The 27,167-nt window shown below is 41.5% G+C and overlaps 1 protein-coding gene across 3 annotated transcripts in view; it reads right to left on the bottom strand.

Moving 5' to 3' along the window:
• Window positions 1-27,167, bottom strand: part of LOC149157695 (protein ALWAYS EARLY 3-like) — a 422,957-nt gene that overhangs the window by 375,950 nt on the left and 19,840 nt on the right. The gene's annotated exons all lie outside the window — the stretch shown is intronic.

Below are 27,167 nucleotides of genomic sequence, written 5' to 3'. Positions count from 1 at the left end.
CAGGAAAGTGCATAAATTTAGAAGTCCCTGTTACTCCTTACATTACATTACAAATCCCAGAAAATTGTACATGCATTTGCAAACTTTATCAATTTCATCTCCATAAATATACAATTTAGCAAATTGACTGTGGAATGCAACCATAACAACCAAAAATGATACACAGAAAAAGAAAACAGTAAAAAATTCACTTATCAACAAAATATGCATAGCGTGTGATTGCACTGAATTATGTTTGTAATAATATTGAGAAAGGAAAAATGAAGAGAATGAATGTAACAACTCACAAATATGTAAATTCTCATTTAGAAATAATAACTATCAAAGTTTCCATTGAACACCGGAACTTGTCTTCAGTTTTCATGGTTGAGGAAGAGACATCTTTAGGAGGATTGGAGGCTTTCTTCCTTGGCTTTTCCATTTGTGTTCTAAAGATCAACCTTAAAGCTGTTAGGCTTTGAGTGAAGGTACTGGCTCTGATACCAATTGTTGGAAATACTGAGAGGGGGGGTGAATCAGTGTTTCTTTTCAATTGTTACTTTTACCAGTTAGATCACTTATATTTATAACACAAAACGAACAATAAGAATAAATGTTTTTATTAATTTCTTCTTTACAATAAATCAAGTACAATATATGTAGGGCTCCAACCCTAGATGAAGACACTGATCTTCAATGTCCCAGGCTCCACCCTGTATTTTCCAACCACTGACTTGGACTTCCAAGGCTCCAACCTTGTCAATTTTGAGACGCCAACCTCAAGGGCTCCAACCCGATATATGGTTCAAGCTCTGACCTGGTTTCTTGAAGACTCTAATCCTCTAGGGCTCCAATCCTATTCTCCAAGGCACCAAGCTTGTCTTTTGGAGGCTCCAACCCTATCTCCGGTACAGGCTCCAACCTGGATATTCTTTAGCACTCCTATCCTCTAGGGCTCCAACCCATGGCTTCAATTCGTCCAGATAAGTTTAATAGTTCTTCAAGGCTCCCAATATCTTCTGCAACCAGCCCTGACAATAATCTTCACCTTCAACACTGCCCTTGATCTCCAAAGCACTTAGCTCATCAATAACAACTTTGTCTTCTCAGAAGGTGTCTCCACAACTCTTCATGTTACCCAAACAAAACTTCTTCAAGGTCAACACATGATGGCTTCAACACATCATGTTCTTCAATGATCTCCACAAATCTTCAATACGCTGCTTCACAAAATTCTCCAACTTTGCCCTTTTTGTTCTCAAGAGAGGACTTCAACAAGCTCTATTTTTCCAATCCTAATAAATCAACACTTCGACCATGACAACTACAACAATTTCGATCACAACAGCCACGGCAACTACAGCAGTTTCGACCTCGGCAACTACAACAGATTCGACCACGACAACTACGACAGCTTCGACCACAGCAACTACAGCAGCTTCAACCACAACAACTACGGCAACTTCTCTGCTTCTAACTTGAACATGTGGGAGACTATTTAACCCAAGAACAATTCCACAAACTTGTCTTCCTTGCTTTTCTAGGTTGCAGCTGCTTCTCTACCTCTTGACTTGTCTCCACCAAAATATATGTTCTTGAATGGACGAATTTAGGTTTATATTTATAGTGGTTTTTCAATATTCTTAAGGGACACGTCTCTTTGCCAAGGGTTATGAACCTACTCAAGTCGACTTGGACAGTTTGACAATTTTTTACAAATGTTGATTTCAACAAATTGATTTCTCTTCAATGGTAAGGAATTTGGGGGCATGTAATAGCTCGTTAGAAAGACGAAAAAATAGTCTACACTCCTATGCCAATCCCATCCTTAAATAGGGTCATTTTACCACAAATAAAATTATTTTTCTGAGACTGTCATTATTATTTTATTTATGGCAACCATTAGGATTTTAGTTTCAAGCATCCAATGTTTAGGGCTCCTTTATAGAATTAGGTCATCAAGCTAATTAGGATTAGGGCTTCTTTAAAGGTATCATGGGCATCAACGAGATTAGGGTGCCTTTTCAATATGTATTCATGGGCAACTTCATTTAAGGCTTCATCATCAATGATATAAGGCTTTTCATGGACATTAAGGCAAGGGATTCATACACATAGGCTTCCATTCATGTATCTTAAGGGCATCATAAGTATTACAACTTGCATCAATGTGTTAGGGCTAAGGCATCTTCTAGAGTATTATGGGCATTTAGATCATGCATCACCAATCTAGGGCATAAATGTACTTAGGGTTTTGTCATGTAGTTAGGGCAACATCATGAATGGATTTAAGGCATGTATCACAAGAATATTTGCCATCTCCAACAATGCCATATTGACATCAGTGACAACCTTGACCAACTGTCTCCCCCTTTGTCACTGATGGCAATATTCTTGCCCTTCCAACATTTTCTTCCTCTTTGACATCAATGGCAAACGGCGTGCCCAAGTACTCCTATTAAGCTGCTTCTCTTCATCATATTTTCTTCATCAATAATAGTTCTTCATAGGTATGTTGCTCCCCCTGTTATGGTGCTCTTCCTTCTAGCAATGTGCTCCATGATAACTGTGTTTACATTTCTTCATGTGGTGAACCAACTCCCCCTGCCTCTATAAACTCCTCTAGCTTCTTTAGACAAGAAAGATTTCTGCCTTGTGATCAAGTGGATGAAATCTTCAACAATAGTCCATCAGATGAGTAAGAAATCATGTTTTTCAATGGAGTTTCTCCCAAGAGATGATCTATCAAAAGATGATTGTCCATGTGTGACTCATCAATAATTTCATAGGGCCCATTCACGGATAGCTTCTACAAGAATGATCATAAACTCCCCCTAATAATATGCATGGTCTCCTTTTTTTTGGCAAAGTCCCATTATCAAACACTTGGAATATGAAGGATGACATTAGATCAACAACATGAGTTGTTGGTTGGAGTGTTTAAGAGACTTTCGGATCCAATTTGCTTCTTTCTCCATACTCGTATAACTTTCTTTTCTGGCTTGGTTGTCATGGTTCTAGCTTGTGTATGGACCCAAGTCAAGTTACAATCAAGTGCCATATGTCCAATGTTATGGCAATTGAAGCACTCCATCTTGTTTATGAATGAGTAATCATGACTTTTTCTTGCAAAATTAATTCTAGGAGATTGACGGCGACCATTATATTTGTCTTTGTGATATGCCCTACAATCCTTTGCCATTTGCCCAAAGTTTGTACAAGAATAGCAATAATCAAGAAATATACTTTGTTCCCTGGGAGATGAAGATTTCCTTGATGTACATCTAAAGTCTTTTTTTCTTGGGATTCTTTGATGATATTCATTGCCTTTTGTATTCTTGACACCATCTGCAAGTTTCCTTGGAGTAGGATTCCTTCCACTGTTGTCTTGATTCTTCTCCTTACCATTGCTGGAACTGGGAGGATCAACATTTCTTTCTGGCTTCCTCACATCCATGTTGTTTGAAGCATTATCATTCTTGCTTGAGGATTCACCTGCATAGCCAAGACCTGACTTATCAAGGGGAGACCTTTGATGACTTAAGATATCATCTAGGGTTTGAGAACTTTTCAAGTTCTTATTCAGCAGGTCAACTTCCTTTTTAAAAAAGACAATTTCTTCCTTTATTTCCTTGCATTCTTCATCCTTCTTTGATAGAATGATCTCCATTTCTTCCTTCATCTTGGTTGCTTCACATGATTGGGCCTTAAGAGAAGTGATCTTTGATCTTAACTTGACGATGTCATCATCCTTTTCTTCTAGTTAGCACATCATGGTGTTTCTCTCCTTTTCTGCTTCATCAACTTGTCCTTCTATGAATGCCAAAGCTTCCATCACCTTCTCAGCTCCTTGTGCTTGATTCCTTGCCTCTTCTAGTTGAGATCTAAGGGAGGAGACCTCTTCCTTGTATTGACCAATCTCTACTTCAAGTTTGTTCATATTCTTGAGTCTTTGTTCAAGGTGGCTTGACAAAGCTTCTTCCCTTTTCTTCGCCTTATCCAATTGATTTGTCATGGATATGACTTCTTCATGATGCTTTCTTTTGTTATGATGAAATTCCTCCTTAAGTTTGGTGAGCTTCTCATCTCTTTCTTGTACTTGAAGCTTGAAAAGGTCAACTTCCTTCCTTGTCTTGTCCTGATCACCATCTTGATATTTCTTCATAAGTTCCTCATTTTCCTTTTTCAAACTGTTAATCTCTTCCATGGCAGCTATAAGTTTAGTCAAGAGATCTTCTTCAAAGTCTTATTTGCTTTCTTTTTCTTTTGGTCTTCTTTGGTCTTGATGTCATCATTCTTACTTTCAGCTTCCTTGATGGGTTCTGGATTTCCTTCTTGCTTTCCATCATTTTCTTGCCCAGAGGTCATGGTCAATGCTCCTTTTGCTGACAAACAAAAGGAGGTCATGAAGTTCATGAAGTTTGTCCCATATATCTTTTGCTGACAAACATTTCTCCAAATTGGCCTTTATAGAATTTGGTAGCCCATTCAAAATTGTCCTTATTGCTCTTGTATTGTACTCCTTGGATTCAAAGTCTATCATGCTATCAATAATCATTGATTCCCATACTCCAACGCCTTGAGCCATTAAGAAATTTCTCATTCATACTTTCCATATATCAAAGTTTCCATTGAACACTGGAACTTTCTCAATTTGATTGTCTTCAGTTTTCATGGTTAAGTAAGAGACATCTTTAGGAGGATTGGAGGCTTTCTTCCTCAGCTTTGCCATTTGTGTTCTAAGGATCAACGTTCACGTTGTTAGGCCTTGAGTGAAGGTATGGGCTCTGATACCAATTGTTCGAAATACTGAGAGGGGGTGAATCAGTATTTCTTTTCAATTGTTATTTTTACCAGCTAGATCACTTATATTTAGAACACGAAATGAACAATAAGAATAAATGCTTTTATTAATTTCTTCTTTACAATAAATCAAGTACAATATATGTAGGGCTTCAACCCTAGATGAAGACACTGATCTTCAATGTCCCAAGTTCCACCTTGTATTTTCCAAGCACCGATTTGGACTTCCAAGGCTCCAACCTTGTCAATTTTAAGGCACCAACCTCAAGGGCTCCAACCGTATATCTGGTTCAGGCTCCGACCTAGTTTCTTGAGGACTCCAATCCTCTAGGGCTCCAACCCTATTCTCCAAAGCACCAACCTTGCATTTTCGAGGCTCCAACCTCTTGGACTCCAACGCTATCTCTGGTACAAGGTCCAACCGGGTCTTCTTTAGGATTCCTATCCTCTAGGGCTCCAACCAACGGCTTCAATTCGTCAAGATAAGTTTAATAGTTCCTAAGGCTCCCAATATCTTCTGCAACCAGCCCTGACAATAATCTTCACCTTCAACACTGCCCTTGATCTCCAGAGCACTTAGCTCATCAATGACAACTTTGTCTTCTTAGAAGGTGTCTCACAACTCTTCATGTTACCCAAACAAAACTTCTTCAAGGTCAACACACGATGGCTTCAACGCATCATGTTCTTCAATGATCTCCACAAATCTTCAATACGCTACTTCACAAAGTTCTCCAACTTTGCCCTTTTTGTTCTCAAGAGCGGACTTCAACAAGCTCTATTTTTCCAATTCCAATAAATCAACACTTCGACCACGACAACTTCAACCACACAGCTACAGCAACTTCGACCACGGCAACTATAGCAGCTTTGACCACGGGAAATTCCACCATGACAACTACAACAGCTTCGACCACAGCAACTACAGCAGCTTCCACCACAACAACTACGGTAACTTCTCTGCTTCTAGTTTGAAGCTATGGGAGACTATTTAACCCAAGAACAATTCCACAAACTTGTCTTCCTTGCTTTTCTAGGTTGCGACTGCTTCTCTACCTCTTGTCTTGTCTCCACAGAAAAATATGAGCTTGAATGGACGAATTTAGGTTTATATTTATAGTGGTTTTTCCATATTCTGAAGGGACACGTCTCTTTGCCAAGGGTTATGAGCCTACTCAAGTTGGCTTGGACAGTTTGACAATTTTTGACATATGTTGATTTCAAAAATTGATTTCTCTTCAATGGTAAGGAATTTAGGGGCATGTAATAGCTCGTTAGAAAGAGGGAAAAATCCTCTACACTCCTATGCCAATCCCATCCTTAAATAGGGTCATTTTACCACCAATAAAATTATTTTTGTGAGACTGTCATTATTATTTTATTTATGGCAGCCATTAGGATTTTAGTTTTAGGCATCCAATGTTTAGGGCTCCTTCTTTATAGAATTAGGTCATCAAGTTGATTAGGATTAGGGCTTCTTTAAAGGTATCATGGGCATCAACAAGATTAGGGTGCATTTTCAATATGTATTCATGGGCATCTTCATTTAATGCTTCATCATCAATGATCTAAGGTTTTTCATGGACATTAGGGCAAGGACTTCTTCATTAAGATTAGGGCTTCATACACATAGGCTTTCATTCATGTACCTTAAGGGCATCATAATTATTACGACTTGCATCAAACTTATGTAGCCTCAGAAGCCCAACAATCACGTCTATTCATCCTCAACATTGCATATAAATAGAAGGTGAATTAGCCTCATTTGGACACACTCATCTTCACATTTTTCTCTCTCTCCTCATTGATTGGGTACGGATTTCGAGGCCTCTCTCTCTCCACACATCTGAAATTTCAAGAAAGCAAAATTTCAGGAGGTCGAAATTTCAAGAGAGCGAAATCTCAAGAGACTGAATTTCTAGACAGTTTGACCAAGCGTTGTCCAACATGCATTGACCTCCTTTGACTGTGTTTTTGTGAGGGCTATCTCTGATTGGGCAGGCCGCATTTCTGGGTACTGAAATCGAGGCTAAACGTTGATTGTTGACCAGCATTGACTGCAGCTAGGGCTGACCGCAGGTGGGCTATTTGACCAAATTTTGACTTGATTGTTTTTGGGTTGTTTTGAGGGCTGATTCATCTTGTTGTTCAGAGGCCGAAGTTGACTAACAATTTGTCGAGGGTCAAATCTACCATGTTGACTAGCATTGACTTTTTGGTTAGGGCTCTTTTGTTGCTTTTATAAATTATCAGATTTATAAATTCTACTATCTCTCTCTGTTGAACTATTGAAGACTAAAAGAAGATTTCTTCAAGAGTTTTGCCACATTGGGTTTTGTCCCTGGCTGGTGCCACATCTTGTGTCCTCTTGTATTGGCTTGTCTTCTATTGTTTATTTTTATGTTCTATCTGCATTTTACTATCACGTTGATGTGATTGCTAATCTAAATATTGATAACTTGGCTAATAAAGAAATTGAAGTGAAATTGCTCTAAAGCATAGAACATACCATTGTTGCTTAAAATTAACATGGTACCGAAGCTGAGGTGAAGACAAAGCCCAAGCAAGAGTAAAAAAGCAATCACCAAAGACAGTTGACCAAGGACAAAAGGTTCAATGCGTTCCTCATCCTACTTCTCGGCTGAAGACAAGCTCCATGATAAATCTGACTATCATGGATGGAAGATGTCTCTTGATTTGACCTTGGAAGAAAAATAAGTGATGGACTATGTGCAAGGTAAAATAATCCGTGAACCTCCTTCAAATGCACCGGCTGCTGCAAAGACCAAGTACAATAGGGCTGAAGTCAAAGTGAAGAAGATTATCAGGGATTCCATTGACAAGAATCTAATGGCCTATATCTCTGAATTGAAGACCTCCAAGGAGATCTATGACAAATTGGTCGGCATGTCCAAGGTTAGTAATGCTAATCAAATTCTATTTCTCAAGTATAAGTTGAAGGATATTAAGAAGGGAAAGGATGAGGATATTCAAATCTATTTCTTGAGGATTACTGAGATCAAGAATGATCTACTCTCGATTGGAGAAGTCATTCCTCACAAGGAACTTACTCTCACCACCCTTGGAGGACTCCCACCTGAGTGGTATGTATTTAGAACCACCGTCCTCAACAATGATTGAATTCCAGAGTTTGAAGAATTGATGTCGAGATGCATTCAAGAAGGAACAAGAATGGTGGAGCAAGAAATGCCTTCTAATAGAAGCAACCCCACTGCATTCTCCGCTCATGCCAAAACGAGAAATAATGCAAGGTCTAAAGGTCATTTCCATGGAAAGCCTGGATCTAAAGGAGGAAGGAAGGACAAGTGCTTTGTTTGCAATAAGTTTGGCCACTATGCAAGGGAGTGTCCAAATAGAAGGGACACATTGCATGATGACGATCACAATCATTCCAGGGGCAACTTCAACAACAACGATCAAAGGAATGGCAAGTCTAATGGCAAAGGAAAAAGGAATGCGGGACATCAATAAAATGGTTGACCCTCCAAGAAATCAAGGAACTCCAGGTATGAAAAATCAAATGTTGTTAACAATAAGCAACAAGAATACTATCTTATATCGTCCCTCTCCACTGCCTCTCCTCCGAACACTTCAGGAAAATGGTTGATTGATAGTGATGCCTCAAGGCACTTCATCAAATACAAGGAAGCCCTCTCTAATCTCATAGAAAAGGAGACAAACTTGGAGATCATCCTTGGAGATGATGCCACCTATCCTATGAAGGGAGTAGGGAATGTTACCCTTCAATTGAATCAAGGTAACACTATTCATTTGCAAGAAGTACTATATGTACTTGATCTCAAGAAGAACCTAGTGTCCATTTTAGCCATGGAGTTCAAAGGATTCAAGGTGGCATTCATCGATGGAAAAGTACGTGTTTGGAAAAGAAATTTTAAAGATGCTTTTACTCTTGGGTTCAAGGTTGACACTGTGTATCTAGTTGGAGGAAGTCCATTGGGAGCCATGTCTTGCGACACATCTCTACAATCTGAACTATGGCACCGGAGGTTTGCCCATTTTCATTTTAAGGCCCTACCCAATGTGAGACAGATGGTGACAGGTAGAGCATGAAGGTGTATGTTTGGGATGTGTCGAAGGAAAACTTACAAGAGGGCCATTCCCCTCAAGTAATAGCAAGACCACAGATATATTGCAATTGATGCACTCTGACATGTCTGGCATGATGCCCATAAACTCTTTGGGAGGATACTTATATTATCTCATCTTTACAGATGATTATTCTCGCAAGACCTAGATCTACTTCTTGAAGAAGGATGAAGTGTTCACCTGGTTCCGACACTTCAAAGCCTTGATCAAAAACCAATCCAAGAAGAAAATAAGATATTGATGATTGAGGTGGCTGAAAAGAAGAATCGCTCTTTTGTAGAAGCATTTTGTGCCATGCTTCATGATCAAGGCTTTCCGAAGTTCCTATGGGTTGAAGCTGCAAATACTGTCGTGTATGTTCAAAATTGATGCCCTCATCAATCATTAGACTCCAAGTTTCCCGAATAAATGTTCACTGGTAAGAAACCCGATGTCTCTCATTTTAGAATTTTTGCAAGTCTCATATATTTTCATGTGCCAAAAGAGAAGAGAAGCAAATTGGGTGCATCTAGAAAGAAAGGAATCTTTGTGGGCTATAGTGAAAATTCTAAGGGATATAAAATTTATGTGGCTGGTCAAAAGGAAGTTGAGATAAGTCATGATGTCACCTTCGACAAAGGTATGGCCCTGAGTAAGATCAACAACCTTCCTATCCTAAGGAAGGACAAAGAAGCTGCCACCAGAAATCAGGGTGCAAAAGAAGACGAAACAATGCCTAATGTTGATGAACCTATGGATCCTATTGATCCTCCTTCTCCAAAAGGAGACCGTCATGGCTTAGGGAGACTCTCAAAGATGCCGAGAGACACATTTCACTAAGGGGGACTTTCAGTGAAAGTAAGAAGTCAAACAACTATCAAGGATATTTGACCGCCATGAGCAATTCAAAATGAGCCTTCATCATTCGAACAAGCTGTGAAGCATCAAGTATGGAAGGATGTTATGAATGAAGAATACGAGTCAATTATGAAGAATGATGTCTCGAATGTGGTCCCTAGACCCCAGGACAAATTGGTTGTCACCTCTAAGTGGCTTTACAAAATCAAGCATGGAGTTGATGGAAGTGCAGACCCTCTCATTCACAAATGTAAAAGGGAGTTGGCTTCTGAATTTGAGATGAAGGACCTAAGACCGATGCACTATTTCCTAGGGTTGGAGGTCTGGCAAAAGCCAGGTGAAATTCTCTTCTCTCAAGGAAAATATGTTTTGAAGATATTGGAAAGATTTGGGATGGTGGACTACAAGCCTGTGACTACTTCGATGGAACTTAACTTTAAGAAGTTATGTGGTAGTGTTGTTGGACTTGAATTGGGAAATGCTTTTGAGTATCGTCAACTCATAGGAGCACTGATATTCTTGGTGAACTCTCGTCCAGACATATGTTTTGCAGTTAACACATTGAGCCAATATATGTTGAGCCTCATCATATACATTGGATTGGTGCCAAGAATCTTTTGAGATATCTTTGGGGCACAATCACTCATGGACTGAGATACACTGCCGAAGATGTGAGGCTGCATGGTTATTCTGATGTTGATTGGGTTGGCAGTGTGGTGGAACGCAAGAGCACTTCTAGATGTTGTTTTTCTTTGGGTTCTACTTCAATATCCTGGATGAGCAGGAAGCAGAAATCGGTTGCCTTGAGCACCACTGAGATCGAATACATAGTTGCTAGTATGGCCTCCTATGAAGCTGTCTGGTTGAGGAAGCTCTTCAGTGAGCTATTTGGACATGTGTTGGATACCACCGTGATCCTCTGTAACAACCAGAGTGGGATCCGATTATCAGAGAATCTCATGTTTCATGATTGCTCCAAGCATATAGATATCAGGTACCACTTTATCCGGGATATGGTACAACGAGGAGCAATAAGGCTCCATCATATTGGGACTGATGAGCAGGTTGTCGATATTCTGACAAAGCCCTTGGGAAAGGTCAAGTTCTTGGCCTCCCGAGAACGACTTGGAGTTGTGGAGAGACCAGACCCTCTTATTAGGGTCCTGTATGAGATGGACATTGAGCTCTAGGAGCTCCGGGGGGCTTGGGGTACTTCTTGGAGCGATGAGCAACCATAGGGTGAGTGGTTTAGCCTTCCCCTAGAGGTTTGTTGTGTACAGGGTGAGTGGTTCACCCTTCCCCTACGATACCCCTTGGCGACATGTAGGCAAGATGAGTGGTTCATCCTTTTCCTGTTGAGACATCCTACCCATGCAGTCTAGGACTCACGGGAAGTACCTCTCATTTGGCAAATGAGTAGGGAAATGAGGATAGGGACCATAGTACTACCGATGGACGCATCGTGTACTACCATACTCCCTATGCTAGGATGACCAATATTGATCTGAGATCAATTGAAATTGACTTCGAGTCAGTAAGAGTGGTATGAGACACTCCCTTTTGATTGGAACTGACTGCAAGTCAATAAGAGTGGTGTGACACACTCTCCTTTGATTGGGACTGACTTCGGGTCAGTAGAGAATGGTATGATACATTCTCGATCACTTCTTCTTCTTCATAGTTCAACAGAGCAGTGTAGAGCAGTGCATCGATGGCAGAGATAGTATAGATTGGCAGATGGATTAGCAGATGGAGTTCTCCCTAGTTGAGAGGGAGTGTGAAAATTGGCAACTAGGGCCAAACTCCACATGGGTCATCTTATTTATGATAGTTGATATTTTTCTAGGATTCCTCTCTCCAAAAGGTGTAGGATTGATCTAAAGATCATCTAATTTTAACATGTACAAATGAAGTTATGAATTTATTTTGATTATGGTCAAATTGTCAAGGTCGGCCAGCAAACTTATGTAGGCTCAAAAGCCCAACAATCGCGTCTATTCATCCTCAATGGTGCATATAAATAGAAGGTGACCTAGCCTCATTTGGATACACTCATCTTTACACTTCTCTCTCTCTCTCTCCTCATTGATTGGGTATGGATTTTTGGGCCTCTCTCTCTCTCCGCACATCCAAAATTTCAAGAGGCCGAAATTTCAGGAGAGCAAAATTTCAAGGGGCAAAAATTTCAAAGGAGCTAAATCTCAAGAGGCCGAAATTTCAGAGGAACTAAATCTCAGGAGGCCAAAATTTCAAGAGATCGAATTTCTAGACAATTTGACCAAGCGTTGACCAGCATGCGTTGGCCTCCTTTCACTGTGTTTTTGTGAGGGCTATCTCTACTTGGGCAAGCCGCATTTTTGGGCACAGAAATCGAAGCTAAACGTTGACTGTTGAGCAGCGTTGATTGCAACTAGGGCTTATCGCAGGTGGGTTGTTTGACCAGATTTTGATTGCACTGTTTTTGAGTTGTTTTGAGGGTTGATTCATCTCACTATTCAAAGGCCGAAGTTGACTGAAGTTAACCAATTTGTTGAGGGTCAAAGCTGCCCTGTTGACCAGCGTTGACTTTTCTGGTTAGGGCTCTTTTGTTTTTCCAAAGGAAAAAACAAAACTTTTTATTAAGATTATAAAAAGTTTACATTGCATATGCTGATGCATCACTTTTCTATCTGAAAGATTTACAAGTCTGTTTTACAAAAATGTTGTCTTATGCATTCACCAGTTCCCTGTAGAGTGTTGAAGCTATCTCTGATACCCTCTGAACCGAGGTACCTTTAAACCGACGTTCTTAAACAAAAGACGGAGGACTGATCAAAAAATATTATCCAGCGAGCCGGGTCTCCTCAACATAGAGGAAAACAACCCGTCACCCGAACAAAGAGTTTATAGAAGCCGAAGTGCCATAGCTGATAAAGTTTTGTGATTGTATATAAGTACAAAATTTTGAAAAGTGAAAAGAAAACAAAAAATTCTGCCAGAGCATTAGATAATTTGATTATAAGGCGGCTGTTCTGATCTTCTGATTTGGCCTCGATCCTCTTCTACAATCTTCCAGCTGCCCAAATCCTGCTGTAGACCGTCTTTAGAAAGCTTGTCCGCTGTGTCATTCCTTTCCCTGAAGATGTGGCATAGAGAGAAACTGTTAAAATAAGATTTAAGTCTCTGAACTTCTCCCAGGATTTGTTTTAATATTTGATTGCTGCAAGTACTTTGACCATTTACCCATCTGATCACGTTTTGGGAATCCCCAAAGATTTGAATTGTGAGGGTGTGCCTTTGAATGAGCCAACAAATAAGGAATTTTAGTGCAAGCAGTTCTGCAAAGTTATTAGAGCCTGTTCCTAGTCCCACAGAAGCTTTTAGGATATGAGAAGGGGTTTCATTGATGACTAGGCCTGCTCCTGCTTTATTGTTTTGAGATGCACCGTCGAAGAAAGCCCAAGGGATTCCTTCTGTGATCTGCACTTCTGGAACGTTTCTTTGGGGGTGGGCTTCCTTAGGTTCGGGAATACTGGAAAAGATGGCAGTGCTCTGAGTTGCTGTGATAGCTATGGGTGTTCCCTTGTCCTGGAAGATACTCCTGTTCCTGGCTATCCAAATTCCCCAGCTGATGATTAGAGGAAGGTTACGCAGATTCCCATTTGGATGAGAGTGCCACCACTTCTGCCAAGCTTCTTGCACATTGTTACCTTCCCATTCAAGCTTTTTGTTCAAGAGATTTCCTACCTCGCCCCATATCTTAAGAGATTCTGGGCACTTTAGAAAAAGGTGGTTTATGGATTCTGCTTCTGATTTGCATAAGGTGCATCTCCCAGGCCCGTGCATGAATCTGGTCTGCAGGATGTCCCAAGTTGGAATTTTGCTTTTTAAGATGCACCAGAAAAGGATTTTTGACTTTGGAGGGCTCTTAAGTTTCCATAGCTGTTTCGACCACCACTCCGGATCTCCCCATCCTTTCCTTGACATAAGGAAAATATATCCACTCTTTGGAGCATAATCCCCGGAGTCTGCATGTGCCCAAATTAACTCATCCTGTCTGTCGCTCAGCCGAACATTGGATCTGAAGAGTTCCTGAGTAAAAACACTCCATTCATTCCACCATCTTTGCTCCAGTTCCAATTCTTCTCCATTCTTCCAAGCTTGACCCCAGATGGATGAAGAGCCCGGATTCGCCACTTGGCTTAGGTAAAGAAGACCTTTATCCTCTAACTGCTGAACCAGTCCAGGGGAAAGGGCATAGTTTTCATTACAACCGACCCAGGGATCCTTTCCGATCTTTACCTTTTCACCATTCCCAATCTTCCATGCTAATCCTTGTTCAATCACTTTAAAAGACTCCAATGTTGCTTTCCAAATTGCCGAAACGTTCTTTTGGCTCTTGACTGGGTTCCTGATCCATTCTTCCAGAGGAGTTGGATCTATATATTTTCTTTTTACCGTTCTTGTCCAGAGATTTTCCATCTTAATGAGGCGCCACCCTGATTTGGCTGCCAATGAAAGTCTGAAGTCAGGCAGGCTTTTTATCCCCCAACCGCCCCAGTCTTTTGGTCTCGCCACTTTCTCCCAGGCAACCCAAGGGAGAACCGAGTTTTCTTTTGATCCTGCCCACAAAAATCTGCTACAGATTCTCCTAATTTTCTCCAACACTCCTTTTGGGACCCATGTTAAAGCTGCCCAGTAAACTGGGATGGCTAGTAACACAGATTTTATTAGGGTCAATCTCCCTGCTCTGGAAAGCCATTTGAAGCTCCAGTGGCTGATTCTAGCTTCAATCTTTGCAATTAGCCAAGACCAGTCCTCCTTCCTGTAATCATTTGGCTTCAACCAGAATCCCAGATACTTAAACGGAGAAACCATGTTGCACATTTCATATGGAAAATAAAAGCTGAACTGCTCCTTTTCTTGTCTGTTTAGTCCTTCCTCTATGATTTGTGATTTCCTGGGATTGATCTGCATTCCGGTAGCTTTCAAAAAGAGTTCAAAGATATTTTTTAACTCCTTTAATTCATTTAAGGAACCATTAGTAAAGACCAGAATATCATCTACAAAGAGAAGGTGAGATATGAACAGATTTACTGCTGCCTCTATACCTTTTATCTTACCTTCCCTTCTGCTTTTATGAATCAGCTGGCTTAGACCTTCAGCCACTAAGAGGAATAACAAAGGGGACAGAGGGCATCCTTGCCTCAACCCTTTTTGTCCTTTGAAAAAAGGGGTGGCAGCTCCATTGATGAGGATTGCATAACTAACATCTGTGATACACCCCATGATCCATCTGATGAAGTCCACTTTGAAGCCGAGGTGCGTTAGGAGCAGGCGGATGTATGTCCAGTTTATCCTGTCGTAGGCCTTTGATAAATCAATTTTGATTACAGCTCCCTTCTTATTTTTCATCTTAACACTGTGAAGGACCTCCTGAGCCACCCCAATTGCTTCATGAATTTGTCTCCCGTTCAGGAACCCAAATTGTTCAGGTGAGATATGCCTTGATAGAATTGGTTTGATCCTGAGAGCTATCACTTTTGCAATTATTTTATAGATACTGTTGCATAAGGAAATGGGTCTAAAGTCCTCGAAAGATTCCGGGGCTTCCTTTTTTGGAATGAGAGCAATGAAGGTTGCATTGAAAGGACTGTAAATTTCTCCCTTCGTTCTTGACTCCTCTACTACTTCTGTGATTTCTTCTCCTATCTGCTCAAAGAAGTGTGAGAATAGCTCTACTGACCAACCATCCGGTCCGGGACTTTTCTCTTTTGCCATGGATTTTATAACACCTTCCACTTCCTCCTTCGTAACAGGTTCCATAAGGAGGTCCGCTTCTTCCTCCTCCACATATCTGTGAAAACATTGCGCTGTTTGGATGACTTCCGCAATGGTGATCTCACCATTGTCTTTGAATAAGGATTGGAAATGATTCACCCCAAGGGATGAAAGAGCTTCAAAAGTCTTAGCCTCCCTTCCTTCTTCGGTCTTTAAGTGCCAGATAGTGTTTGCGCTCTTCCTTCCTTTTGCATAGTTATGAAAGAAACTTGTGTTATCATCCCCTGCTTTGAGCCAGATTGCTCTACTCTTAAGTCTCCATTCTTCCTCTTTTGCCAGCAGGATTTGATTCTTGTGCTTCTCCAGGGCTACGATTTTCTCCTTTGATTCATGAGTCGCATAGCCATCCTCCTCTATGCTTTCAAGCTTTTGGAGTTCCTCGTTTATCTTGGATAGGTCCTCATTCTGCTTTAGTTTTCTGTCCTTTGCCCATAAAATTGTTGCCTTTTTCAATCTTTTGAGATTTTCCATAAATAAAAATCCTTTATTCTCTTGTGATCCTCTGGCAGGATGTATCCATGTTTCTTGGAACAGTTTATTGTAGGATTCTTCTTGAAGCCAGGAAGCATTGAATTTGAATGGGGCTGGAGGTTTTGGGGGGGCTTTGGAGAGCTCAAGATATATCGGAAAGTGGTCCGAAGGACCCCCTTCTTCTACCCATTGCCTGAATAAAGGAATTGCAGCAGATAAAGCCTCATTAATTAAGAAGCGGTCTAATCTCTTCGCCACCCTGGCTTCTCCTACTCTTCTGTTCCTCCAAGTTGGTTTCAGCTTGATGAGATTTGCTTCTATGAGGTTGTTTGAGGCTAAAAGGTTCATAAAGAAATCTGATTGCGGATCCTCTCTAGCAGCAGGGCCCCAGGCTTCCGCTCTTCCTAATGAGAAGTTTAGATCTCCTCCCATCACCATGTAGTTATTCTTCACAAGCGATTTCTCCATCAAGCCGTTCCAGAAGGGAATCCTTCCTTGACACGGCCCATAAATATTTATGATAGTTAAGGGAAATTCGAATTCTGTAGACTGACACTCTATCCCCATCACCTGCTTCATTCCCCATCGATTCCAGATCTTAATTTTACCTTCTCTGATTCCAACAGCCAAACCTCCTGAGTGGCCATCAGAATCCATGGCTGTAAATTTCCATCCTGGTAGAAGTGCATTAAGCATTGATTCAATGTCCTCCCCTTTCCCCAGAGTCTCCTGAAGAAGGAGAACATCCGCCTTAGAGTTCATCACTAACTCCCTAAGAGCCAGTTTTTTGGGTTTGCTGGCTAAACCCCTACAGTTCCAAGAGGTAATTATCATTTTAAGGCAGAAGCGGGGCTTTGCACTGCTCTAAGTGCCCCTGTGATTGAAAGTTGCTTCCCATCTGCCACATCGAAAATAGCCTGGACTTGGGCCGCAGAGAGCCTAGATTTTCTACCCCTTTTTTTCCCGGGCTGGCTCTGGGATGAGGATGGATCGATGCCCCCCACAGCAGACATAGGACCATGCTTGTTTACCAGGGAGCGGAGATTATAGGGACATAGGGGTTGCTGGGCCTGAGAGGGGGGTTCAAGGCAACACCCGTCACAATTCAAATCCAGGGAGGGGATAGCGGCTGATAAACTTTCAATACAATTTTTCAATTTGTCATCGTCCATCTTTACATTTTTAACATTTAATTCAGAGTGATTATTGTTTGGATCAACAGCTAAACATTCATCCAAACATTCGTCTTTATTTTCAATGATAGGAAGAGTAGAATGATTTGGATTCAAGATCATACCCTTTGGTTCCTCGACTGGGCTTGGAGATGAGCTCGGTGGAGCCACTTCTGCGAGCTTCTTAGATTCCCCTAGTCCCGGTCCGACTTCAGTCAATTCCTTCGGAGGTGCCTGGGGTTCTGCTTCCTGATCTTGGCTCCCCTGCTGCAGGTCTACATCCATTGGTTCGTCTTCCTGAGCTACTGATATCTCCTTGTTAATTTGGAACTGAGGGCGCCTGTAGGTCTTTTCCGTCCTCTCCCTCGTTCTCTGGAACCTTCTCCACCGTCTTCCTAAGGGACATTCCTTAGCCAAGTGCCCATACTCATGGCATCTATGGCAACGGAACGGCAAGTATTCATAGTCCAGGATTTGTTCAAATACATAATCCTTGTATTGAAGGATGATCTTCTCTGCCAGTCCTCCGCTGGGTTTAAGACTTACCAGGATCCGAGCCATTGCCCTGTTGTGAGTTTCCTGGAAAGACATGTCTGCCTCCAAATAAGTACCCAGCCGGTTCCCAATCGCCTTAAACACCGATTCAACCCATAGGAACGATGGCAGCCCTGGCGCTCTAACCCATACCGGGAAAACATCAGCCTTTTCGTGGGCTGCATCAAACATGGGGCTCCAGTTTTTGAACAGCACCGGGATGTTCCCGAGCGACCAATGCCTCTTCAGTACCCAATCTGCTGCCTCTTTGTTTTCAAACCGGACTGAGAACCATCCTTTAGCTAATGTCAGAACCCGAAAATCTCTGATTAGGTCCGTTTGCCAATTCTGCTTCCCCCAAGATTGGATGTATTCGGATGAGAATTTCTTCCCTCTTGCTCTGCCGACCAGGGTGCATTCAGCTACCTCCAACACTTCTTCAATCTGGACGTCCATTCCCAACACCAGATTTCCTTCTACCCCTTGGGATTTAATCAGTCTCTGTTTTTTCCTTTGCCCTTCTGCGGATTTTGTTCCTCTTGAAGTGTCTCTTAGGGCTTCATTCTCCTGCTGCCCTCTATGAGAGCCTGGCCCGGAGATCTGGGGAAAAGAACCTGACTCCGGACAGATCTCCTTCAAAGAATTTATGGGAGGATTTAGAGATTCAAACAGAGGTTGATTAATTACCTGAAACCCCTGGTTTGTTTGCCTGTCTTCCCCCCTTGGCTCCTGGTTGTCTTCGGAACCCTGATCCGGCCCCTCGATCTCTTTTGGGTTGTTCCTGCTTGTTGCAATTGAAACCCTTGTGATGGTTGCTGGTCTTCCCGCGTCTCCTACAGGGCTTTGCCCTAGCTTTGCTCCAAGGTTAACAATGTCTTCCAATCCGCCGGAAAGAATCGGTCCTGCAAACCCTAGTCTCCCTTTATTCCCGAAATGTGGGTTGATCGGGCTTGTCTGAGGGTTTCCCTTGCTCGATCTTTGAAGCTGGTGCTGAAGCTTTCCCCCCTGGTGCACTGCTGCCGTCCCTTGCAGTTCCTTGGCCGTATTTGAGAGGGTATGGGGCGATCTGTCTGAATCCGAACAGAACGGAGAAGGTGCTAGGGCTTCCACCGTTCCGAAGTAACGTTCAACGTTCTCAGCTGTTGGATCTTTTCCCCAGACAGAGAGAATATCCTCCATAGCTGGGTCTAGGTCAATACCCTCATCCGGATTAACCATGGTTACTGTGCTGGTCGCAGTTCGTTGTCGGCTTGTCGAGGGCTGAGGAGTCGCTGTCCGAAAATTCCTATTCCTATTCCCCCTGAGGAATTTACCTTCGCGATTTACAGTTACTGTGGCCTCCAGGTGTCTGTTCTTTGCATACAATAAACCTCCACCTGCCGATCCCTACCTGCCTTTCACCGGAGCGGAGACAGGCTGCTGCTGCCTACACCCCGTCCATTGGTGATGGGCCCTATCCTCGGCCCTACGGGCCTAGATCTGGCTCAGCGCCAGCTGCCGAGACCTTCCTGCCGCAGTCGCCATCGCTCTCTGATCCTTTTCTGCTCAGTGAAATGATTGTTCGATTAGGGCTCTTTTGTTGCTGTTATAAATTATCATATTTGTAAATTGTACTATCTCTCTCTGCTGAACTATTGAAGACTAAAAGAAGATTTGATCAAGGGTTTCCCCACATTGGGGTTTGTCCCTGGCTGGTGCCACATCTTGTGTCCTTGTCTTGGCTTGTCTTCTACTGTTTATGTTTATGTTCTATCTGCATTTCACTATCATGTTGATGTGATTGCTAATCTAAATATTGATAACTGGGCTAATAAAGAAATTGAAGTAAAATTGCTCTAAGGCATAGAAGATACCATTGTTGCCTAAAATTAACATGATTGCTTAATGAAAAGAAAATAATAATAATATAAGAATAACACAAGTAATCGTCAACATAAGAAAATTTTTCTACCTTTCTGATTTTCTAACAAAGGGAATAACAAGTCGGCTCCGAAATTTTATGGACTTTTCCAAATAATCAGAAAGATCAGTGACATAACTTATGGATTAAAACTATCAGATAAATGTCAGATCAACAACGTATTCCATGTATCATGTCTCAAAAAAATGTTGGGACAAAATCAATCAGCTCAAACAGAGATACCTGAGATTGATGACAAAGGAAGGATCATTTTAGAACCCAAAGGTATTCTCAATACCAAAGAGAAGGTATTACGTTCCAAAACAATTAAAGAGTACCTCATCAAACGGAAAAATCTTCTAAAAGAAGATTCTTCGTGGGAAGCGAAAAAGTCCCGACAACAATACCCCTCGTTACCTATGCTTTGAGAACAAAGCATTTTTAAGGGAAGGGCAATGTTATGAATAAAATTCATAAAATATTAATTAATTAATTAACAAAAAAATATTATATATATATACAACAATTATTTATGAAAAGTTAAATTGGGTCAAATGACATGACCATTCACCTTCGTGTCCAATCAATGCCTATTCAGGTAACTGTCATGAAGCCAATGTATCATCAATCAATTCAAATTCAATAATAAAAATCATTTGACTTATAACTTGTATGTTCTGCATTCAAGTTTTCTTCTCTAACCCAAACCTATAAAGAGAGGATGAAGGCACAAGGATTTTATTACTTTTGTGCACAAAGGTTTGTGTGACAAGACAAAGCTCACAAGTTTGTGAGAAAGCCTTGTTTGTGGAGAGCACGGAGAGCTTGTGTCCTAAGTAATAGGAGATCACAAGTGTGCTAGGATTTAGGAGCTAAGATCAAGGGTTAGCAGGGCAACTATAGGCTAGATCAACAAGAGAACAACTTTGTTCTCAAGAGACAAGTTGCTTTGTATTTGATCTATTTGCTCAGCCAATAAATACCACATCAAGGAGAGGGTTTTCCTAGTTGGGTTTCCCTAGAAAAATCTTGTGTTTTTTTGCTATCATGTGTCTGTATTTTATTTCTATTCTACTACGCTACAAATTGGTAGAGAAATTCTATGTCTTGGTGTTACAGAATAGTTTCAAATTTGTTCAATCAAGCAGTAGCAGAATTTCAAGGAAATTATACATGGTATCAGAGCAGAGATCAGCATAAAGACCAGCACCAAATTGACCAGTCAATGAAGGGCGCAGATCAAGTAGAAGACTTGCGCTAGAGTTTGAAGAGAAGTTTTTCTTGGGCTAAGGTGGTTTTTTTACAGGAATTTTTTTCGTGAAAAGAAAAAAGGACGTAAAAAAAAAAGGAAAAGGGCCATTTCTAAAATATTTAAAATAATAATAATAATAAAAGGAGAAAGGTCAAAGGTCGTAGGTGGCCAACCAACGGGCCAGCCAACCACCATAGCCCATAGAGGCCAAGCCACCAACCAAGCTAGGCCGGCTAGCCAAAACGCAGAGACAGCGCACTCGCAGAGGCAACGCAGGGCTTAGGGAGGGCGGCAAAGCCCAACAATGATGGCAAAAAAGCAAACCAATCACGTAGGAGTTAGTGTTGTGAGAATTGATCAGCCTTTGAAGGGTCACATGAGGAGTTGGCACCGACAATCGAGAAGCATAGTCGCCGCAGGAGGCGAGTCGACATTGCAAAAACGTCGAAGCAACCGATAGGGGCCAGTAAGGTGAGGTAGAGGTTGATCATGTGCAGGATAGAGTTGCAAGCATAGCAACCAGCCAACAATGGAAAGAGTTGTCGCCAGCGTGCACAACCACCGAACTATGGATGGTTATTGGATGAGAGAAGACAAACGCGCAGCCGACAAGGTTCAGTAATCATGATAGACAACTAAGATAAGAGTTGCCACTAAAGTTACCAACAACAGTCGTTGAGAGGCAAAGAAGACGCTAACAGTCGAAGAAAACAGTGGACGTAAGGAGGCTGGGTAGCAAGTCACAAGGGTTTGACCAAGGTCAATAGGCCGATAAGGCCACCTTCGAGTTGTCGCAAGCAACTGCAAAAGGACCAATCGTAATTGGTGTAGGGCAACGAAAGTAGTCGATAGCCAAACCGACCAACCAACAAACGCAAAGGCGCAGACTGCAATGGTTCAAGGGCTACACTTTGGGCTCGCAACACATAAACGACAATCTGTCATTGCAAGCACAACTAACACATCGTGTTCGTTTAAATTCTAGCTGATTGTGGATAAAAGCAGCCACAGTTGTGTATAAAAATGAGGTCAATCGGGAGGAGTGAGGGATATGCAGGGTATTCAAAGTAGTCAAAGTTACTGCAAGTTGCAAGTTAACGCCATCAAAGGGTTAATAGTGGACACTAGGTGCGAGATCAAATAGTGCAATCTCGAGTAGCGGGCAGTAGGCTCGGGCGACGGGCCTGGGAGACGGGCAGCGGGAATGATAGGGTCCAATGGTGCCATAGAAATAAGCTAAAAAGTATCGTGTCACAAGCATAGTACCTTACTAGGCATGACTAGGTAACAGCAAGTCATAGTAGCCAGCAAAGAGTTGTTGGGCAGAGGATCTGCCATGATAGGCACAAGTTGGCAATTATAGCCAGCAACAAGGTATGAAGGACAATACCAAGTTTGTCAGCAAGATTGGTGTAGGTCAACCCTCAAAGGGAGAGAGGGAGACCGTACTAATCAGGGAGTGGCAACAAAATTTGTGGATGTCTCAAAGGACTGAGATCGACCCATAATAGTGCTAGAGGAACTTAGCACAGGATAGATGTTAATGGCAGAAAGTGGGCAAGAGGCCTCTTCCAAATCTGTCAAGACCAATTTGTATGAGCTAACATTGATGGATGCTCAAGATCAGGATCCTAGGAGCATGGTTGGAAGGAATAGGTCTTCAAATCAAATTTCGCAACAAGAAGCAAGGAAGTCTTCTAGTTCAAAGGGAGCAGCTACAACAACAAATAACGTGGTAGTGTTGAAGACAGGTCAAGGTGGACGAGGTTCTTCCAAAAGTACCTTTCTCGCTAAGAGGGAGTGTTGAAAACGTAGTGAGCAAGGTCTTCTGGCTTGTGCCTTAGCCAATGAAGACCTCGAGCTGTCCTCATAAGTTAAACTTCAGTTAGGATGAGTTATTTCAATTTACTGGTGTTGGACACCTAATTCACTAAGGGTTAAGGTGTGTGAGTTGAATAGTCAAAGGGAGTCCAAGAGACGTTGGAATATGAAACCAACAATCTCACCAATGTATTATAAATGCACATCTCGTGAGTAATAAAGCATCTCACGTTTATCATATTTGGCTATCTTCTCCATGTGTGTTTAACAAGGTATTGGAGCCAAGTTGGCTCAAAATACCTTTGCCATCCTAAAGTTGTCAAAGCTAAATCTAGACACCTCTGACAGTGAAACTCCTCTCCCGGGCAAAAAAAAAATGCCCCCGGTCCTTTGCCCATCAATTATTCAATCTCAATATTTATGTTATGGCTTGGGCATTTTCTCTTTTCAGGCTACCTAACGCACCTGTCAACCTGGTTGTTCATTATTAGTCACTATGTGTTCCTCCTGCAGAAACAAAGACGTTACTCTTGAATTTTCTGCTCCCGCTAAGAGTTTTCCCTGCAAACAAACAACGACCATTACACATCTCAGCATCCCATTACAGGCTCTGTGTGTTCCTTCACTTGAGTCGTTTTGAAGACTCCCTCATACCACAGTTTGAGGCACTGAAATTTGATATCTTTATGCTAGTTCGCGCATTTGATTATATGTTGGTTCGTGTTGGTTATGAACTCTCATACAATCAGACTATTCCAACCCACTCCTCTACTTGAAGATACAAAGATGAAAATGTCTGGTCCTTTAACTTGTCCGAGGAGGAAAATGCCACTAGTAATGACAATGATGGTAGTTGTTTGAACCTGTACTCCAGAAGACATCGTTCATTGCGTTCCTGGCTTAGTTGGTAATGCAAAGAACCTGTTTCCTCCTCTGGCTTTGTAACGGAAGTTAGTGTACTCGTCATGGCCTTGCTCGCTATCACTGTCGCCTCACTTGTTGTCAAATAAGAGTCAAGATGTGAGGAAGAATTGGTGTATGTTGAGCTTTTATATATATATATATATATAACTCCAGCATTTGAATTATCTTGAACTCCAGTCAATCGTGTCTCTTCAATCTCTTTGGAGTTATATGCCCTTTATTATAAGTCGTAAGTTATAATCCATTCAAGAATTGAACAATTATTCATATACTGATTTGGTTATAGGTTGGTTAAAAACAAAACACAAGAGGGAAGAGTTCCAGGAATCGCACCAAGTGTTCCTTTGGTTGGTGGCCTTCCTTAAACCATCGCAAGTTGCAGACCTCCCATTTCCAGGTTGAGGGTGTCCAAGGTCTCCCTCTCCAAAGCATTAGGGACACTTCCTCTTGCAGAAGATTTCAGCTTCTTACCAAACTTGGAAGAATTTTGAGAACTGCACTAAGTGTTCCAGTGTTGGTGGTCACCCTTAAACCACCACCTTATACCAACATTTCAAAGAGCACATTCTACCTAGTGTTGCCATGCGTTTTTGCATATTTGTATTACAACTCTCATCTTGGACTCATGCATACCCCTTCAGATTAAGGGGGGGAATGATGGACACGTAATCCGCTAGGGGTTAATGTGTGGGACCTGAATAGTCAAAGGGAGTCCAAGAGACATTGGAATATGAATCCAACAGTCTCATCAATGTATTATAAATGTACATCTTGTGAATAATAAAGCATCTCACGTTTATCCTATTTGGTTGTCTTCTCCATGTGTGTTTAACAACTGGAATAATCATCAAGTTGACATGCGTAGAGTTGGAGCTTCAATTAAGTAGAAGTCTTCATCAATTTGACTACAAGGTTGGTTGGCAAATCGAGTTCAGTTAGAATGAGTTAGGTCTTCATTCTTGATTGAAGGAAGGATGAGTTATAACTCCAGTGATGATTGGAGAGAGAAGCAATTCGACTCAATTAACTTGTCAATCACAACTCAACTTCTAAATTTGTACTTGCCTAATTTAGCATGGATCGAATCTATAAAGAGAGGATGAAGGCACAAGGATTTTATAATTTTTGTGCACAAAGGTTCGTGTGACAAGACAGAGCTCACGAGTTTGTGAGAGAGCCTTGTTTGTGGAGAGCGCAGAGAGCTTGTGTCCCAAATAATAGGAGATCACCAGTGCACTAGGATTTAGGAGCTAGGATGAAGGGTTGGCAAGACAACTCTAGGCTAGATCAACAAGAGAATAACTTTGTTCTCAAGGGATAGGTTGCTTTGTATTTTATTTATTTGCCCAGTCAATAAATACCACATCAAGTAGAGGGTTTTCCTAGTTGGGTTTCCCTAGAATAATCTTGTGTTTTTTTGCTATCATGTGACTGTGTTTTATTTCTATTCTATTACGCTACAAATTGGTAGAGAAATTCTACATCTTGGTGTTACAAATTAGTTTCAAATTTGATCATTCAAGCAGCAACAAAATTTCAAGGATATTCTACAAGGAATACCATTTCTCATTAGGACTCCTACATCCAAGTTTACATCTTTGCTGGAGAGATCATCTGCAATAGAATTATTCATTCTCAACACCTGAAAGAAGCTAATAATAGAGAAGGCTAGTTTCAAATTCCTAATTCAATCCATAACGCTTTGCAACTTACAATCCTTCGACATGGATCCACAAACAAAGTGATGGATAACAAGTTGCAGATCTCCCAACGCCATCAAATCTTCAATGTTTGCTTCTTTGCCCAAAAGGAACCCTTCAGTAATCCATATGCCTCTATCACATTATCTATGCAATTGCCTAACCCCCAATTGTACTTGTTAAAATTGGCAACTAGGGCCAAACTCCATGTGGGTCATCTTATTTATGGCAGTTGATACTTTTCCATGATTCCTCTCGTCAAGAGGTGTAGGATTGATCTAACAATCATTCAATTTCGACAAATATTTATGGAGATATGAATTTATTTGTATTTACTTGACAAATTGTCTAGGTCGGCCAGCAGCTAAACATGTGGGACACATGCGCAGCATATCATATAAATACAAGTGAGGTTGAGTCATTATTCAATCATCTCATCTCTCACACATTCTTCTCTCCTTAGCTGACTGGGTTTTCACACAAGGAAGAGAAGCTCACACATGGGAAGAAGGAGGACACAAAAGCTGCAGCAAGACGTTTAGGACAGCGTTGACTTTTCAGGACTGTGGTTTTGGTGTGGTAGCCTCTCCTAGGCATGCCGCAATTTTTGGCATGCAAACCAAGGCAATCTGACCTCTGGTTTGACCAACGTTGACTGCCCTAGTTTGGGGCAGCAGATTGACTTATGTTGACTGCAGTTTCACTGTATTTTTGGGACTGTTTATGGGCTGCTTCTTCTTGCTGTTGGAGGACTAGATGACCAGCAAATTGACCAAGCATATTGAAGGTCAATTTCATCTTGTTTGACCAGATTTGACTTTGTTGGTTAGGGTTTGTTGCTGTTGTCATAAAATTACAAATCTATGTATTTGTACTATTTCTCTCTATTGAACTATTGAAGACTAAAGAAGAATTGATCAAAGGGTTCCCCACATTGGGGTTTGTCCCTGGCTAGTCGCCACATTTGGTGTCTCTTGTCTTGGCTTGTTTCTGTCGATCTATTAATGTTCTATCTGCATTTTACTTTATGTTTATGTGATTGCTAAACAGTGGCTAATAAGAAGAAATTGAAGTAAACTGCACTAAGCATAGAACATACCATAAATTAACATGGTATCAGAGGTGAGGTGAAGACAAAGCCTAAGCAAGAGCAAGAGCAAAAGCAATCACCGAAGGCTGTTGAAGCAATCTTAAAAGCTTCATGGGGTCCTCATCACACTTCCCCGTTGAAGACAAGCTCTGTGAGAAGTCTGACTATCACGGATGGAAGATGTCTCTCGATCTAAGATTGGAAGAGCGGGAAATGTTGGACCATCTGAGAGGTAGAAACGTTGAGGCTCCATCAAATGCACCTGTTGCTGCTAGGAACAAGTGGAGCAGGGGAGAAGTCAAAGCAAAGAAGATCATTCAGGACTCTATCGACAAGCGCTTGGTGGCCTACATTTCCGAACTGACCACCTCCAAGGAAATCTACGATAGACTAGTAAGCCTATTTAAAGTTAGTGATGCAAATCAAGTTTTGTTCCTTAGAAATACGCTGAAGGAAATTAAAAAGGGCAAAGATGAGGGTATGAAAGCCTACTTCTTAAGGATCACCGAGATCAAGAATGATCTCCTATCGATTGGGGAAGTCGTTCCTGACAAGGAACTGACCATCACAACTCTCAGAGGGCTCCCATTTGAATGGTATATGTTCAAAACCACTCTTCTCAACAATAATGTAATCCCAGGATTTGATGATCCAGGTGGATATTGGTGGCCACCTGCCAAGTCCACCTGGACCCCCACCATTGTCTTTCTCAGCATTTTCAGTTTCCTTAATTGTA

The sequence above is a fragment of the Pinus tabuliformis genome, chromosome 5_2, assembly GCF_031772625.1.
Source record: "Pinus tabuliformis cultivar Carrire ecotype Pingquan chromosome 5_2, CPIR1, whole genome shotgun sequence".
Taxonomy (NCBI): Eukaryota; Viridiplantae; Streptophyta; class Pinopsida; order Pinales; family Pinaceae; genus Pinus; species Pinus tabuliformis.
The sequence above is the reverse complement of the archived record's forward strand: the minus strand, read 5'-3'. Positions and strand labels throughout refer to the sequence as shown.